The sequence below is a fragment of the Monomorium pharaonis genome, chromosome 2 (assembly GCF_013373865.1).
Source record: "Monomorium pharaonis isolate MP-MQ-018 chromosome 2, ASM1337386v2, whole genome shotgun sequence".
Taxonomy (NCBI): Eukaryota; Metazoa; Arthropoda; class Insecta; order Hymenoptera; family Formicidae; genus Monomorium; species Monomorium pharaonis.
In genome coordinates, this window is record NC_050468.1 from 30583791 (window position 1) to 30600655 (window position 16865).

At 37.0% G+C, this 16865-nt stretch overlaps 1 protein-coding gene across 5 annotated transcripts in view; it reads right to left on the reverse strand.

The window, feature by feature from the left end:
• LOC105831101 (rap guanine nucleotide exchange factor 2) overlaps positions 1–16865 on the reverse strand; it is a 135242-nt gene that overhangs the window by 76428 nt on the left and 41949 nt on the right. Inside the window, exon 1 of one of the 5 annotated variants that reach the window (XM_036283498.1) lies at positions 12804–15413. The exons of the other annotated variants lie outside the window; for them this stretch is intronic. The gene's annotated coding sequence lies outside the window, so the exon portion shown is untranslated. Of the gene's footprint in view, positions 1–12803; positions 15414–16865 lie in introns of those variants that run through there. 5 annotated transcript variants of the gene reach the window in all.

Below are 16865 nucleotides of genomic sequence, written 5' to 3' on the forward strand. Positions count from 1 at the left end.
GAACGAAAAAACATGAGATCGTTCTAGTTAGACGACTTCAACTTCACAACAATCAGTAAAGCAGTAGAATGTGAAATGTAGACTTGTCGAATTTTTTCAATTACACTTAATTGGGAAACAGGAAACCTGGAGTATCGAGGGCAACGTATCGATCGCGATCTCGCGATAGTGCAGCCACGGGACGGCGATCCGATTCTTACCGATCCTGTCCGACGCAAATGCCGTTGCAACCGGCTCGAAGCAGTAAAACGAGATACACGACACATGACGGACCGAACAAACGCAATAAGTCGCCAGCTACTTTCTAGCCCGCGGCCCTGGCATCGCGAAACGCACCTTCGCGCGCTCTTCTCGCGCAGCTTCAACGGTGTATTCGCGTGCGTTAGCGGCTGCTGCGCGAGGGAGAATCCTTTTGTTCTTCATTTTTGACGCGCGGTATATATTACGGAATAAAAGTAACTACAATAGTAATTAACTATAATAAATACATATATTTTCATGTTTATCTTGTAGGAATCCGGAAGAAGTAATGTTTCTTTGCAGCATTTCATATAATTATTCGTTCCAAGTGATAAAGACTTATTATTTTACCAGCTTCTCGTTAGACATAAAGATTATTCCTCCAAATTTTTTTAATAATCAGTTACTTTCTAGGTTAAATTTTATAGATCTGTAAGAATAAAAGCATAAGTTTTTAGGCATAAGTTTACTTGGAAAGAAAAAGTAAAAAGTATTTTTGAATTTTATTTTTAAAATATACATGCACATAACTGTTTTTTGTAATGCACGTACAAAAAGAACGATTTGCTGAAGCATTTAAAAAATTAATCTATGGATGCAAACCTGAAAGTAATTTTGCTGAACCAAAACAATAAGGACACTCAACTAAAAATGTTGCAAAGTTTTGACATTTTAGCAACCAACGTCCCAATTATTTTGATGGTATAACAAAATTATTTTCAGATTCATATCCAACTAAATTTTTAAATATCCATTCCATGTATACATAATGTGTATGCAAATTCATATATTATTTATTCCAGAAGGAATAGGAAAAATAGAATATAAATTATTGTTTGGAAGACTTATTTTATTTTATTATGGAATCAAAGTATATGCGATTCCAATCATTCAATTATTTTGTATATCCCTGGAGAATATCTGTGAAAACTTAAAAAGAGCAATACCGAACGCAAGTGTCCCTTCACATCAGTCATGTGAGGTGACTTTTATATAATTCACATTACATCCCTGGAAATTTCGACGGTGGGCGGTCGCGTGTGGGATCTTAAAATGGAGTTCAAGGGCTCTCGTTCCGAAGTGGAGCATGCGAGTGTCACTTCCAGTTCTGGAAACTTAACAAACACCTCGACACATTGACGGATGTGACGATGTTGGGTCAAAGATGCGAAGATATGAATGACACATTACGATATTCCCATAAAAATAAAACTCCTAAATCCGATTATTTATCTTTAAATCACTGTTTTAATTTAAAAACGTTTACTTCCTTATTTGTTGGCAATGTAAAAAAAACTTGTACATAAGAAGAGAATATGATGCATACTAATATCTTCGAACATTGTTGTTGTGTCATTTGAAAATAAAAGGTCGAACGCCCTATATACACGTGTAATATTTTTCTCCTTCTATTTTTTATAATATCATATAATTATAGTGTAAACTGTATGATTACCGGTTATTATTAAGTTATTATGACCGAAAGAAAATTATAATTCTCTAGAAAAGTACATTTTCTAATTAAATAAATTATTGTATTTATGCAAATTCTGTAAAAGGACAGAGTAAACTTCAATTAAGTTTTAAAAAAAGCAGCATCGATTTTGTAAACCATGTATCCATCACTTACATGCACACAAACACATACAAAAATAATCAAACTATTTGACACATTATGTGAGTGACATAGAGACTATGCATTTAAAAAAATGCATTAAAAATAGAATTTTAATATATTTAAATTTTTAACGATACACTAATTTCATTTACAATAAAAAGCTGTTATCAAACATAATTTTAAACTTTTGTGCAATATTTATGAAATTTTAGAAACATTATGAGGAACATAATATGCGGTTAAAAATGACGCAAATTAAATATGATTTTAATTACTTAAAAATGTTTCATACATTAGTTTTGCTTATATTAATTTTAATATATAACTGCAATAACAATACACGCATATCAATTCTACTGAAGAAAAGTAAGCCGAGATTACTTGAAAATGAAAAGTAAATATTGACAATAATTTTTGTAAAAACTACTTGTAAACAAATATTTTTTAGATAAAAATATTTTTTACTTATTTAACAATCAAACCAAAAACTACAATTTTAATATACATATAAGATCTCTGTTAGAAATGTTCTTTTAAAAATAAGATAATTTTGAATCTAACAAATTAATTCCTACATAGCATACAACTTTCTATAAAAAATTAATCTCAAAACTTATACGCATACACACACACGTGCGCATACCACTGTATCCAAGAGACATTTAGAAATTTGCTTAAATAAATTATAATGCTTGGATAGAATAATATGACGGATAGAATAATATGAATAATATAATATCATATGAATAGAAATAAGCTATTAGGTCCGAAACTATTACTGTTGCTCGCATAAGTATAAAATGTGAGATTTCACCGAAACTTTCCTTTACTTTTCGCACGATATGCATTGTTGTCTATATCAAATAGTATGCAATGCATATATAGAATGCATCAACACGCATATTTCGGTATCATCACTTTTTTCATGCACAGAACAATAAAGTTCGTTGGCTGCAAAAAAGGATTATATAATATCTGAGATATGAAAAAATTCCGATTTCAATGAAAATGAAAAAGATCGCATAAAAAATAAACATGGAAGTTCTCAGAAAAATTATTTACAAACAGCGCTCATAAAGAAGTATAAATATTTTTTATTATTTCTTGATATTTAAAAATAGGAAAAAACTTGCAGAATTTGAATTTAATTAATATTTGTCTGAACAAATATTAAGGTTTTAATATTTAAATACATTATCACAACATCGAGTATTTAAGTAATTCGTTGTATTTGTTCAGTTTCTTTTTCTTTCTTGCAGTGTTTAATTGATAATATTATATAATACATAAATTTTCTTTTAATCAATCTTAATTCTCTCTCGAAATCAATTTACTAAAAAATTAAAAAAGAAACTTAAAACTTTTCAAAATAATAATCTAATGTTATTTTTTATTTTTATAAAAAATAAAAGATATAAGAAAACTCTTATAAGAAATTCAATCAATCCTAATTTCTTCTACAACCATTCAGCATAACCTAATTGGCGAAACCAGAGTAACCAAGAGGATAGTAGAACCGAGTCGAAAGTATCAAGTATCAAGAGTTGTCAGCGATTTGTGGCTATTAAAGTGACCATCCTAGTGAATAAAAATGATAGAACATGCGATAATAATGAGTTCGCGTCCGCCGTTTAAAGTAACAGGCAATGCCAAGATTTCAAGGCAATTCCAAAGTAATTCAAGGTGAGCACAAGATGGATGAAACGGTGCTCCAGATCAAAGCAGCACACATTCCATCACAGAGATTGGTACAAGAAAATGCGAGCTCTATTTCAACAAGATTAACAGTTACAAAACGTACCGTTACTTCTCGCGGTTATTGGTATCTCATGTTCCTTATTTAACATTTTCTTAAAGCTTTAATCTTTAAAACATGCATGAAATTAAAATTTCATGCTTAGCTTTGCATCATTTCTGTATCCTCGATTTACATAATCAACACGTAAGACCTTTCGATGCTACTCCGTCGGATAAATACTGCCTTTATTTTTATCGTGACAGCAATACAACGAGAAATTTATATTAAAGTATGTATAATACATACTGCGAGACTTTATTTATACCTGCCATTCATTCAGAATGTAAATTTATTTAATATAAAAGACAAATATGATTTACAAAAATCACGTAATACCTACGTAATCTGTAGATATTTCAGTTTTCGTGTCATCCGAAAAAATTTCAATTTTTTTTAAACAATTATTCATTTTAAATTTCCTCGCATTGTAAAATGATAATGTGACTGAACTCATATTTGCCGTTCACAAAAGAGCACGCGGAGAAAAGCGAGGAAAGAAACGATCAGAGGCGGTCAACGATCAGTTGAAGCGTGACGCTTCCATAATGTGCGTTCAATATTCGCTCTTGTAATACCACTAGACGGAAACCGGTGTACGCAATCGTTCGATCATAACGCAAGCCTAACCGTAAGATAAGAATCGCTCTCTCACGATAGAAATAAATTCATTTACGCAGCCTCGCGTCGAGGAGTAACATTAAAAATTTCTTTCTTCGCAAAGGGCGGCCGGCTTCCTAGGGCACGATTAAAAATACACTAATTACGTAATCGTCGCCGCCATAGGCGCGGGGCCCACCGAGGCGTGAGAACCCGTGTGTGTGTGAGCTCACCGATATATAAAAATATAAACTTTTACAGAATCACAAAGAAATAATAGAGGTCGGGGAGTGCGGTAGCTCCACGATGCAGGACGCGGCACGTTTCATGCTAATTACGTTCTCGGCTCTCGAGAACGTCAGCAGGTAAAAGGCTGCTGCACCGTGGTGCCAGGCCCGAGCCCTGCTGCTCTAAGCGGGATAAGTAACAGCGCCGGTGGTAGACGTAGTCGTCGTCGCAAGATATAGTGTATACACACTATAAAACACCGGCGATGGCTTCGGAGCCAATCGGGCGTTTCGCTGCACCTCGCTGCGCATTTTGCTTTGTACGGTGCGCCAGTGCACAATGCTCCCGTTGTCACAACACAGTGGGCCACGTAGCTAGACAGCTGTCTTTCTCTCTCTCTCTCTCTCTCTCTCTCTCTCTCTCTCTCTCTCTCTCTCTCTCTCTCTCTTTCTCTGTGGAATCGTGAAGAATTACTATGCTATGTGACACGTGAGGAAGATTCCGAATAGATAAAAGGAAAGTCTTGCAAACGCAATATACGGCAAAAAGCGTACGTGATTGCCTTTCCATTGTAACAAGCTGGAGAAACAGTAACGGCTTCGCGAATAACGCTTGTACAAAGTAAAGATTTACCATGGAAAGGCAATGTATGCGCCGACGACAAGTTATGGAAAAAACGTACATCAACCCATTTTTTATTCACAATCAGTCACAAAGAGAGAGTCACGGATTACGGTAATTTAATTTACTGCGCCAACTTTCTCTACCATTCGCACTTTCGTCGCAAAGTGTACCACAAGGAGGGAAATAAACTTGTGAATATTCGATGAGGTGTGGCTTTTAAATTTAAAAAAATTTTAAACTTCCCTACTCGAACAAACTTTGAAGTTTGCGTATAAGCAGCGAGAATAATTCCGTGTAAAGAAGTAAAACGGAATTCAAGATATACGAATTAGCATCGGAATTTATCTTAAATGTGCGCAACGATCCGAAAGAAAACCCCTCATTCAAGGAATCACTCGAGTTTACATGTACCGCCAATTAATTCCAGCCTCTCATTTTATTTGGTTCTTGAGTGATCACCGCACATTCTTTTCGTAAAAAGAGAAAAATCTCGAAAAACGCACGGCATAATAATGATACGATACGAGAAAAGAGAAAAATATCCCTGTATATTAAAAAACTTTTCGTTTCTACGTCTCACTGAACTTCGTTCGTGGCTCGTTTTCCGCCACGTTCAGCACAAATTGAGAAAAACTTTGGCGTGCGATATTCTACCGCGATACATACAAGATGTCTTGCAAATCTGAAGAAGACATTGTTATTTTTTTCTTACAAAATTTCAAGCAAGTACACTTCATCGAGACAAAAATTAAACTTCCATTCAAGACAAAAATTATTTTAAATAAAATTAAAGGAGAGTAAAAAAAAAGAGGGAAAAAAGAAAAAAATTGTTTGCTTTAATAGTAAAAAAAAACTTATAATTATTACAACTTTTGTATCATTTTAAAACTGTAGAAATTCTAGAAAATTAATATATCTTCACGTTTTCTACTATCTACTTGCATATATTGTTCAGCTGTTATCATTCTCCAAGGTTTCGAATAAAATAAGAACGAAACTCAATAAACTCAAATGCAATAAAGACTGAAAAAAATTTTATCAAGATTTATCCGACACCCTGTACGTCAGATGCGGAAAACGAGCCGGAGGAAACTCGTGTCGCTCCTTTTCCCAAGGGGAACAGACTATCGATCGTACTTACGTCGAGAGAAACAACGTGTCTCGATGCGGCACGCAATATACGAAAATTCAAGGTTTCCGAACAAGTTTAGCTCTGTCCTGTCTATTATATCAAAATAAATCGTAGTACTGTAATATTTCGAGGAATAATTATCGGTAAGATTCTTACTAAAAAATAAGAACAAATTCTATTGCGACAGTAAGTAGAATTGAGAACAGCGAAAAAAAATTAAGTCGGAATAAAATTAATTCATCACAAATAATAACTGTTTTTTAAATTATTAAAAGAAATAAATTTTACTTCTAAATATCTTGATATGTATTACTTATATTTTAATTGCAGACAAAACTAAAATATTATTATCCATTTTAAACATCGAACGTTGCAGCTCTTAAGAAATATCATAAACTACAAAATTTAATGTAAACTACGTTTTTATAAAGAGACTTACGGACCATCGTCGAGAATTTTACTATACGTTATGAAGTGCTGTGCACCTCGCGAGAACCTATTGTATGACCGAAAAGCAAACAACTCGAGTAATAAAATAATCTCGATTGCTAATTCACACAAATGTTTTCAGCACTCGAAAGAAAGGGGGATTTCGAAGGGTACTTTACGGTGTAGGTACGTTTACGCATTTCATTGAATGTCAACGGTCCTGAGAGACGCGGCACTTTCACGGAGGGGAAGAACAATCGGCACTATTCGGCACACGCGAATCGAACGAATACGTGCCACTCAAAACAATAGTCGAAGAAACTTGGACCATGGGTTTCTTTTTTCCAGACCGCATTTGCATAACGGATATTTTTCACAAAGCTCGCGTTTCGCAGTCACATGGCACGTGGCGCGCGCGGCGTAATGCACCGGGCCGAAGCTTGCAACGCGGCACGTGCCGCGTGTCATAAGCACGCAGTGAGTATCAACGAGATAGAATCGGCGGGATCGTTGAACGTAATGGATATCCGGTCTCATTAGTTAGCCATCTGAATTTCGATATTATCTAAAAAAAACGAACTCGCAACGAAGATGAATAATGAATTGCATATCATCCCCTTTTCTCATCAAGCTCATTAATTCAATTTTTTTGTTTAGTCACTATCTTTTAGACAGATCTTTAGTTTCCTTCGACTAACTTAATATTCCTTTTAATCCTTCCTCGTATTTAAACGAGGAAAGCACTGATCGTATTTTACAAAAAACAATTGTACACGGTCAGAATATTCTACGCACAATATATCTGTGTACAATTTTTAATTCAAGGATAATTCTTGTGCACAGATTTTCGTTGTACATTTTTTTTTTTACAATATATTTGTGTAGAATATTCTGATCGTGTACAATTATTTTGTGTAGAATATGATCAGTGCCGTATTTAAAAGTTCAATACTTCTAGTTAAATACTTTTTCTAAAACATTACGGTCACATTTAATCTCTTGCGAAAAAAGAGCACTTTATATATTTACAAAATCTCTTAAGAGGTGACAACTATAGGTATTATGTTTTATCGAAATAATAAAAAGCAAGCTCCCAGGCAGCTCCCGTGTGATATATTTTATGAAATAGAATTCTTTATAATTATTAGATATAAAGAAAATGCCATAACCTACTTGTGCAAGTTGTTTCTCTAGCTAGAATTGATTTCACGGAAAATTGTAAAGTGCTTCGAGGAAAAAGCTATTACCGCTGTTTAGCGCCGTATATCAGTGTCACTCCGAATCTATAACCTGCTCGAGTTTTGTTTGAACGCACACAATACCTTTACTCGTCGTCACCATCTCTCGCAGCGAGATAACTGTTGTGATTTAATCATTCGCATTTTACGATTTTTCCGGAACTAAAACGAGAGACAGCGGGTCGTTATCCCTCGGCCGCTTCGCGGTAATTACCACGTGCGAGCCGTGCACGCGAATCTCTACGTTCGTCGTTGGTAAAAAAAAGGAACGATACGACGTTGGCACGTTGTATCGTATCAGCCTCGAAATGTTATTCAAATCTCGAAGGGCGGCATTTAATCGATAACACTGGTAACACGATAAATTACTGCAATTAATTCAATAACACCGCCATTTAAAGGTTATTATGTGACATTACAACAGGCAGTTTCTGTTTTGCCACCGTCAGCTGAGAATCCAATCGGTCACCGTAGCTATTCGATCTTTTCCCTCTTTCGTTTCGTACTCTATCCATTAACTCCACGTATGCTTGAAATTTCACTGTAATTCAAGCATACAAAATCATAACGATATCTTGCAAAATCACATTACCGCAAATATTCCAACAATCTAGGATTAGATTAGAAAGTCAGGAAAATATCCGGGAAGATTATGGTTCAGGCGAGCAACTTTTTGTTACGAATATTGCCATAACTATTAAATATTATCAACAATCAAGCACTATTAATATCACAATCATTTATCAAAAATTGAACAAATAATTCTAATAAATTTTCTTCTTTAAAAACCATGCTTTTTGTTAAATAAAAATTGCAGCCATATTTACTCCAACCAAAATTTTTGGTTTAGTTTACCGCTCACACTGATAAACAATAATTGTAAAAATTAATTTGGTTTCTATTATATAAAGTTATAATGTGATATATTATACCTGATATTGATTATTTTTTATCAAACAATTTTAATCTTTAACAATCTTTCTACATCTACATTTTGGCAGTTTAATTGAAGCTTAAAGCCTTTCATGAAATATACAACAAATGCGAATAGTGAAATTAGAAGATATAAAGATATCGTTTCCCAAAGAAGTATGCCTACGGAATGCACTCGATAACCTTGGCATAACCCTCGTAAGACGGGTTTAAGTTGTGCAAGAGAACGCGTGTTCTGTATGGAGCCACATGAAATCTCGAGCACCTTCTACAGGACGTTCGAGATCGTCTTCTCTTCCTGCAAAGTCTAATCTTCGCAAAGAAGTTTATTCAACAATACAGATGAATACAGTGAAAACAATACAGTGAAAATAAAAAAAATAATAATAAAATAAACATTTATTTCCTCTTGAACAAAAAATTTGTTTTCCCTCGTCCAGTTTTAGATCAAATTAAATTGCACTTGTTTCTTATAGTGACAAAATGTGGTTTATCATACGTATTATAAAAATTGGCAATACGCATCACATTTCAATATTTACGCGAGAAATGAGATAATTAAAAATGTCAAAAATACACGATAAAGTGCGTCAAACTTTTGGATATCGTTACCATGGATAATCAGATTTAGAAAAAAACAAACTCTCTCGCGACAGGCACAGCATTTAATTTGGCTGGAAGACCGATAGGATGCGAAACGTCTCACGAACAAAAGTACCTAACGTATCCGTTTCGCATCCACGTGCTCACGAACCCTCTTACGTAGCACGAGCAATAAAGTATTTGTGTTATTATTAGATCGTCATCGATGGACCCTGTCTTTTTTTTTCTCCCGATACAAAGATCGTAGCCCGAGCTGTCGACGCTTTGCGCTCCGTTCGTACCAAGCTCGAACCACCGCGGCTTAGATTGGAAGTCGGTCGATACAGACGCTGACGTTGGAGCTATGCATAGTGAGTGGAGCATTAAACGAACCAACGATAGGAACCTCATTCAGAAGATCCGCATCTCGAGCTGTGATCGTTCTAACGATTCGTCTTTACGATCTCACAAACAATTTCTACGCTAATTGTATAATATTAAATAAAAAGAAAGATTTTGTTTTCGTTTCTTTTTAATTCAAACGTACAAATTTACAAAAATCCTTTCAACTTATTTAATATGAGATATTCAATTAAGTTCGTGAAAGTTTTCACGTACATCAATCTCATCGGGGAATCTATTAAGCGTATGAAAGTGAAAAGAATTTCTATCGTCACACAATTTTTCTTCTAACAGCGAGAATGCGGATCTCAATTTTTCAAATTAGAAAAATCAGGATTTAAATAAAGCGTCAAGACAAGGACTACCTTGTGCATTTCTCATTGCTCTATTTTCATGCAAATGTCATTTAGTAGATCTACAAATTAATGCAAACGTTGTAGGAAGAGCATTAATCATGCAAAACGAGAACTATCGAATATAGAACGACTTGCGTATTCAATTTGACCTCGAGTATTAGTCGTCGGCGAAGCGAACAGAAAGAACAGGTGACAATAGGAGATCGTATCCAACGTAACGTTCATTATACGTTATACGCTACAATGACAATAATAACTACTGTAAGCCGTCTAATTGTTTCATGAAAGTCAATAATTACCTTACTTTACTTGCGTCACATTGAGACAGAATGTATAGGGTGTTGTAGAAAAACTTAAATATGCATAGTAGCATCTTGTTAAAAAATCGCAAGGTCTCTTTCTTTTCGTGTAAATAAAATTAAGCTTTTCAAATTGATTTTTACTTATTGAATTAAAAACAAATTTAAACAGGCTCCATTCTATAAGAAACGAGATCCGTGATTCATATTTATTTATGAACACTACGTAGGTATACGTTGATATCCCACGTCATCCCGCCTTTTCACCTTTTTCTGAAATCACGACGAAACGGCTAGGTAAAGCGCGGTCAACCAACGAAAAATCAATACTCTATTTTACAAGCAATATCGAAAAGATCGCCGGAAGTTTAAAGCAATAAAACGCCAGCTGACTTATTTTCCATTTTGAAACATTGTGGAAGAACAACCCAGTTTACAGAAACCGTGAAATCTTTCATAGAAAACTGTCACCGCGATAAAGATAGAAATATAAGTGTAACGTCTTATCGAATTTCTATCTATTCTCTTAAAGTTTAATCAAACCTACTTTTGTTCCAAGAATGTTGAACATCAACGAAGTACTGTGACTTTTGTGACAATTATCGCTATAAATGGTCATAATATTATAACAAGATAAAAATACGTGAAATACGTATTTTACGTGATATATTTAAATGTATAATCATTTATATATCAACAAATTAATTCTCAAGTCAATAAGCTTTTCAAATGGCAAAAATGTGAAAGGTAAAAGTTTTATCTAAAAATACAGTTTCGAAACGATCTTAAATTAGAAAAGAATGATTTGCATTAGAATTATATTTTTTAAATTCTCCAATACAATTGTATCTTATACGAGTCGATATAAACAATTCAGAGCAAAATTTTTATTGTCCCACATTCCCCATCTTTCTCTATTTTTAAAGCAGATCTTATTTTACTTAATGCTTGCTGAAAAAATTTTCAAATACTTACTCATTAAAACATAAATATTTTTACACCAAATTACTAACTTATTTTCATTTCTAATTTTTTATCTAAAAGTTAAAAGTATTTCGAGTCCTGTATAAAATCTGCAAAAAGATTGTTTTTAAACAAAAACGATCACACAATGTTATGCGCAGATAGAAAAGTTTCGCAACGGGGAGTCCTTGCCACAACACAACGAACGCGATCCTAAGATTCTTACCCTCACGAAACGTGACTCCCCGATCGGCACATCTCAGCACCATTTTACTCTGTAAACCTTACCGTAACGCGATACACTACACTGTTTACCAAAAGGGAGTGAAACGTGACGCGAGATACTGACAATTCCTCGTCACGTGCACGCACGCGTGACAGCCGCGAAACAATACCCGTTCCGAAAGCCAACCACGAAACGTATCGTAGCTGAGCCTCAATGATCGCTAGGCCCATTATCCCGTGGATCGAAGCCACTCAGTCGGAAGGAGCATATCGAATTATTCGCTCAAAATTTCTGCTCAATATCCAACCCTGTCGACTAATCAAATTGATTACATAATCGTCCATAATCCGATATCTGATTCGTGGATAATTTGCTAACTACAGAAACAGCTCCAATCGTTGAACTTTCAACCTGTTAATTTATTTTTATCCAAATATAAAAGAACTAGTTTTCGTCGACCAAAATATATCTTTTAATTATCGTTAAAATTATGAAATATATATTGTACGTATATTGTGTTACCGTTGACACACTGCATATCATAATAACGCAAACATAAAAATATTTAACATCTTTTCTCTATTTTTATCTCTCTTTTTCATTTCAATTCACAAATTTTTAGTAGCACTTATCTTCGCTCACAATAGATTTTAATTTTGTCAAACACAAGCTCGAGCGTCTGTGAAATACGTGTTAATCAGGAGCTTAGTCGTATAGCTATTGTACTACGTCGTGCTCTACAATTTGTTTAATTTAATAATTGCCCTAAAAACCTATCTTCCCTCCACTTCAATTTAAACATTAAATCATCTTCAAACCTATTACACTATAGCAAAAATTAATCCTACTGGAGTAACTACGGCGATGTAACTTTCTAAAAATAAAAAAAATAAAAATTTGTGAATGTCGTAATGACAATAGATAACAATATTCGCCTAAACTCGCATGGATAATGACAAACGTGCAAGCGTTTACTTCACCGTGTAACACACGTTCACGAGAAGTTAATTCCAGAGTGTGGAAAAAAAATGTGTCATTCGCCTGCCACGCGTACGTGCACTTTTAATAACGGCGTAATAATCGCACTACCGCGCGTTACCTACGTTCAAGTCGTTAAGGATGATTTAAAGTTTCTCACCGGTCATCCTGCGTGACAGTAATGTCGGGCGGGGGCGGAGGGGGCGAGGCACCGTCTGTAGCATCCAGCTTGCCGGCTTTTACTGCGCTGCTTGGCTTCTCTGAGAGAGAAGGAGAGAAAGGAGGGAAAGAAAAAGAGAGAGAGAGAGAGAGAAATAGGGAAGGGGAGGGAGGCGAGACGCGTCGTCAGCCGACGAAGCGCGAAACACGTTGTGGTGGTGCGGTAACTCGCGGTCGTCGTGACTCGTGTCTTCACGCCGGCGACATCGCGACAGGCGGCGACGACGACGACGACGACGGGGTTGACCCCGGTGGAATCTCGCGTCGAGCCTCTTATCGCCGAGCCGATCGATCGATCGCGTGCCTCGACGGTGTCCTGCCGCGCATTCGGGGAGCGATATTCTCCTTCGCCTGTTATTCCCCCGCGCGTCCAGGATCCCCCTTCAGCTCCGTAACGCCGCGGCTGGAGTATGGACTCTCGTTGGAATTCGTTTAAGACGCGACGAGCCTCAATTGCCGTCGTCGTCGGTCACTCTCCTCGTGAACTCTCGAAAAGTTTCTATTGCGACCCACTTGGCGAGGGCTCGTCTCTCTCTCTCTTTCTCTCGCGCGTTCCTCTCGCGGGATGATCCTCTTCTTCTCTCGATCTCCTCGGCAATTTCGTAAGACGCGCAATCAGCAGCGTCGGGACGAGCGCCGGCGAGCAGCAGCGCGCGGCGGATAATATTCGCCGTGAACCGTTACTCCGAGCTCTCGCTATTAGATTTATTACGGAATTACCTGGCGGCTGCCGCGCGCGAGCCCGCGAGGCTCTGCGGTGAAAGCGAACGGCGACGATTATCGCGCGGTGCGAGCGGGCCGCGAGAGAGGAACCTCGGCTGTAAACGTCCTCGCCGTAAACGCGGTCGCTCCCCTGCGCGCTCTCCGAATACCAAACCGATCCCTCCGGCGCGATCGTCGCTGCTGCGAATGCTGCTCTGCGGCGTTTCGCCAGGTACCCGGATATCACCAGCCTGCCAGACAGTCACAAGGACGATCGCGAATCAATCGACGCTCAGACGGCAAGGTCCAGGAAATCGATCGAAAAATCCGAGCGACGAGAAATTCCTTAAAGTCGCGAAAGCGCGCGGGTCACTGCACGAGAGACGGGGTCTCGGACGCCGCTTTTCCGCGGAAAGGAATCGCTTCTCTCTTCCCGGACGTGACCCCGATGAAAATTCAGCTCAGCTCCGAGCTTTGTTTCCCTCGCTCGTCGACGACAAGACGCTTTCGGAAAAAGAATCGAATATACTTTCGTCAAGTCGACGCGCGCACGTGACCCTTGGATCTCTCTCTCTCTCTCTCTCTCTCTCTCTTTTTCTCTCTTTCCCACTCGTAGACGATAATAACGAGAGTTGATTCTCCTTTCGCGAAACGAAAATCCTGCTATCTGTAAGATTTTAAAGAGAACACTCTGCGATTGTCACCCGACGTGGTCGTCTTCGCGAAAATGGATGTACTCGGCGGTTACTTTCTCCTTTCGACTGTCTCTTGGCGATCAAGAGAGAGAGAGAGACTGAAGATCTGACTCGCGGCGATAGACGATCTTGAGATTAAAAGACGAAAGCTCGAAGAAGCATTTAATCTCTCTTTCACCTTCTTCTCTTCTCTCTCTCTTTCTTCCTTCCTCTCGTCTTCCTCAGCAAATCCTCTTCAATTCCAAATCCCCACACGTTAATCGACTCTCGATGGGAATTAACCGAGCACGCTCCGTTTCATGCGCGACACAACGCGCGGCGATCTGTCCTCGGACGCGATTACGTCACTTTACAGACGGAAAACAATATTACATCCGGCTTTACGGAGAGGCGCGCGCTCGGGGATTCGCGCGAGAGAGATTCGCGATTTCACTCGCGAGGAAGATGTCACTTACGCGTGGAGAAAATCCATCGATATCGATCGGGATCGCGCGGCGCGCCGATCCGCGAGTCCGATTTTTCGGCGACACGCGTGTTTCCGACGCTAGTACCATCGGACGAGTGACAGTCCCGACGCCGTCCCGACACGGTCCATCGTACGACACGGGGGACCCGCGGAATAATTTCCCGATCTACGACCGGCGCGACCGCATCTCTCTCGGCGCACAGAGAGAGAGAGACTGTGTGTGTGTGTGTGTGTGTGTGCGCGCACGATGATCCTCCGGACTCTGGAAATCGCGAGATCGGAATGCGAGTCGAGGGATCGCAGTCGCTATTAATCGCGCAACGCTCGCCGACCGCCACGGAACTCTCGACAAGACTGGAGGTACTCTTGGTAGGTGAGGCCGGCCTGTTTCTCTCTCTCTCTCTCTCTCTCTTTCTCGCTCACGTCGGCCCAGGAGCGTATCCGGCGTGTCGCGAACCCAGGTAGGTCTCTCTTCCGTAGAGATCCAATAAGTGTCTACAGGATGTGGGCGCAACGTAGAAAACTATCATTGCTAGTCGAGTGCTTTCGTAAGATAATGTCGCTATGCTCAACCGCTCAGGAGACGTGTAATTCTTCAAAAATATTTTTCCCATGTGTCGTACTTCCCACACAGAAAAAAAAAAATTGGTATCAATTCAGCGGTCATCACGTCTGACGTAGATATTAAGCGAAGATATTAAATCTCCTTTAAAGAGTTTGATTATTTTAAATATCAGCAAAATATTAATTTTTTTATTTTAATATCATAATAGAAATCATTTAAAAACACAATACAATTGTTTCGATAATAATACTATTAAAAGATTCTAATTCTTTATTTGAAGATTCATTTTTTAGTTTTTTTTCAATATTTTTTTTTCTTTCAATTCGATAAAAATTATTGAGTAATGAAAATGTATTTTTCTTGATAAAATTATACATAATTCTTCATAAACAGTTATGTCTGTTCAAGATTATCAAATTCTTTAAAAAAGATTTTATATTCTTATTTTTATATGGAACAATGATTGAAAACTTGAGAATACTTTTTTTCTCTCTTTTATCGAAATAATATTATACTTTTCATAATGAGAATATACACGCTATATTAATCTTATATAAAATAAATCATAGCTGATCTCATTTCCTATTGATTTCTTATCCTCTATTTTTATAATTTATTTTCAGAAACCAATATCATTTGCTCTTTCGTTCTTTTAATAACCTGTTACAGCTTTCGCAGAAACTTTCCAAAATTAGCCGAATATATATATTTTATTCGCTACGTTTGTAAATTTCGTTATCATGTACTTTAAAAATCAAATATATTTTCGAATTAATAAATATATACATAAATAAAAACGGAGTGGAGTATGTGATTAGTGTTACAATATTGGAACATATTGAACTACGTTTAGTTATGAGGCAATGCGTAATTAATCGAAATCGCGTCAGTGATTGTTGCATGGAATATTGCACGCTTTTGTATAACGCGGATATTACAAAAAGCTTCGTTATCGTAATATAGTTTTATTTTGACTAACACTATTTTCGAGCTGTTTGTAACACAGTGCATTGTACGACGCAGTTTATTCAATGTGACACGCCAATTAAAATTGCGTCGATGCTATATTATAGCGATCGTGTTACGTGTTTTTATATCAGTTGACCGATTCAAATTGCGTTGATGTGACATTAAGCGAGTTATATCTTGTTCGTAATACACAAGTCACTTGGCATTCGAATCGTCAAAAATACTAGCACATATACATATATTGGCGAATGCAGTGCACGGTGATAAAAGAAAATTGTAATAGTGATTAAACTTGAATGACAATCAATCATGTTCCATTTGAGATCGATTTAATATAACTCGCGATTGAAATATTCTAGTCCGTACGTTATGGAATGAGATAATTATAAAAAATAAAATCTATTTCAAGAGTTACGAGAGCTCACAAAATAAAATATTTCGCGTTTCGCTAATTATTATTCTATGATAAATAAATTATTAATGAAATTGAGTATCAATAGACTAGATGTGTAGTGCATACAGCACTGCACATGCAGCCTTTCTCACTTTATCGATGCTCTTTATCCTTCTCTCTCTCTCTCTCTCTCTCTCTCTCTCTCTCTCTCT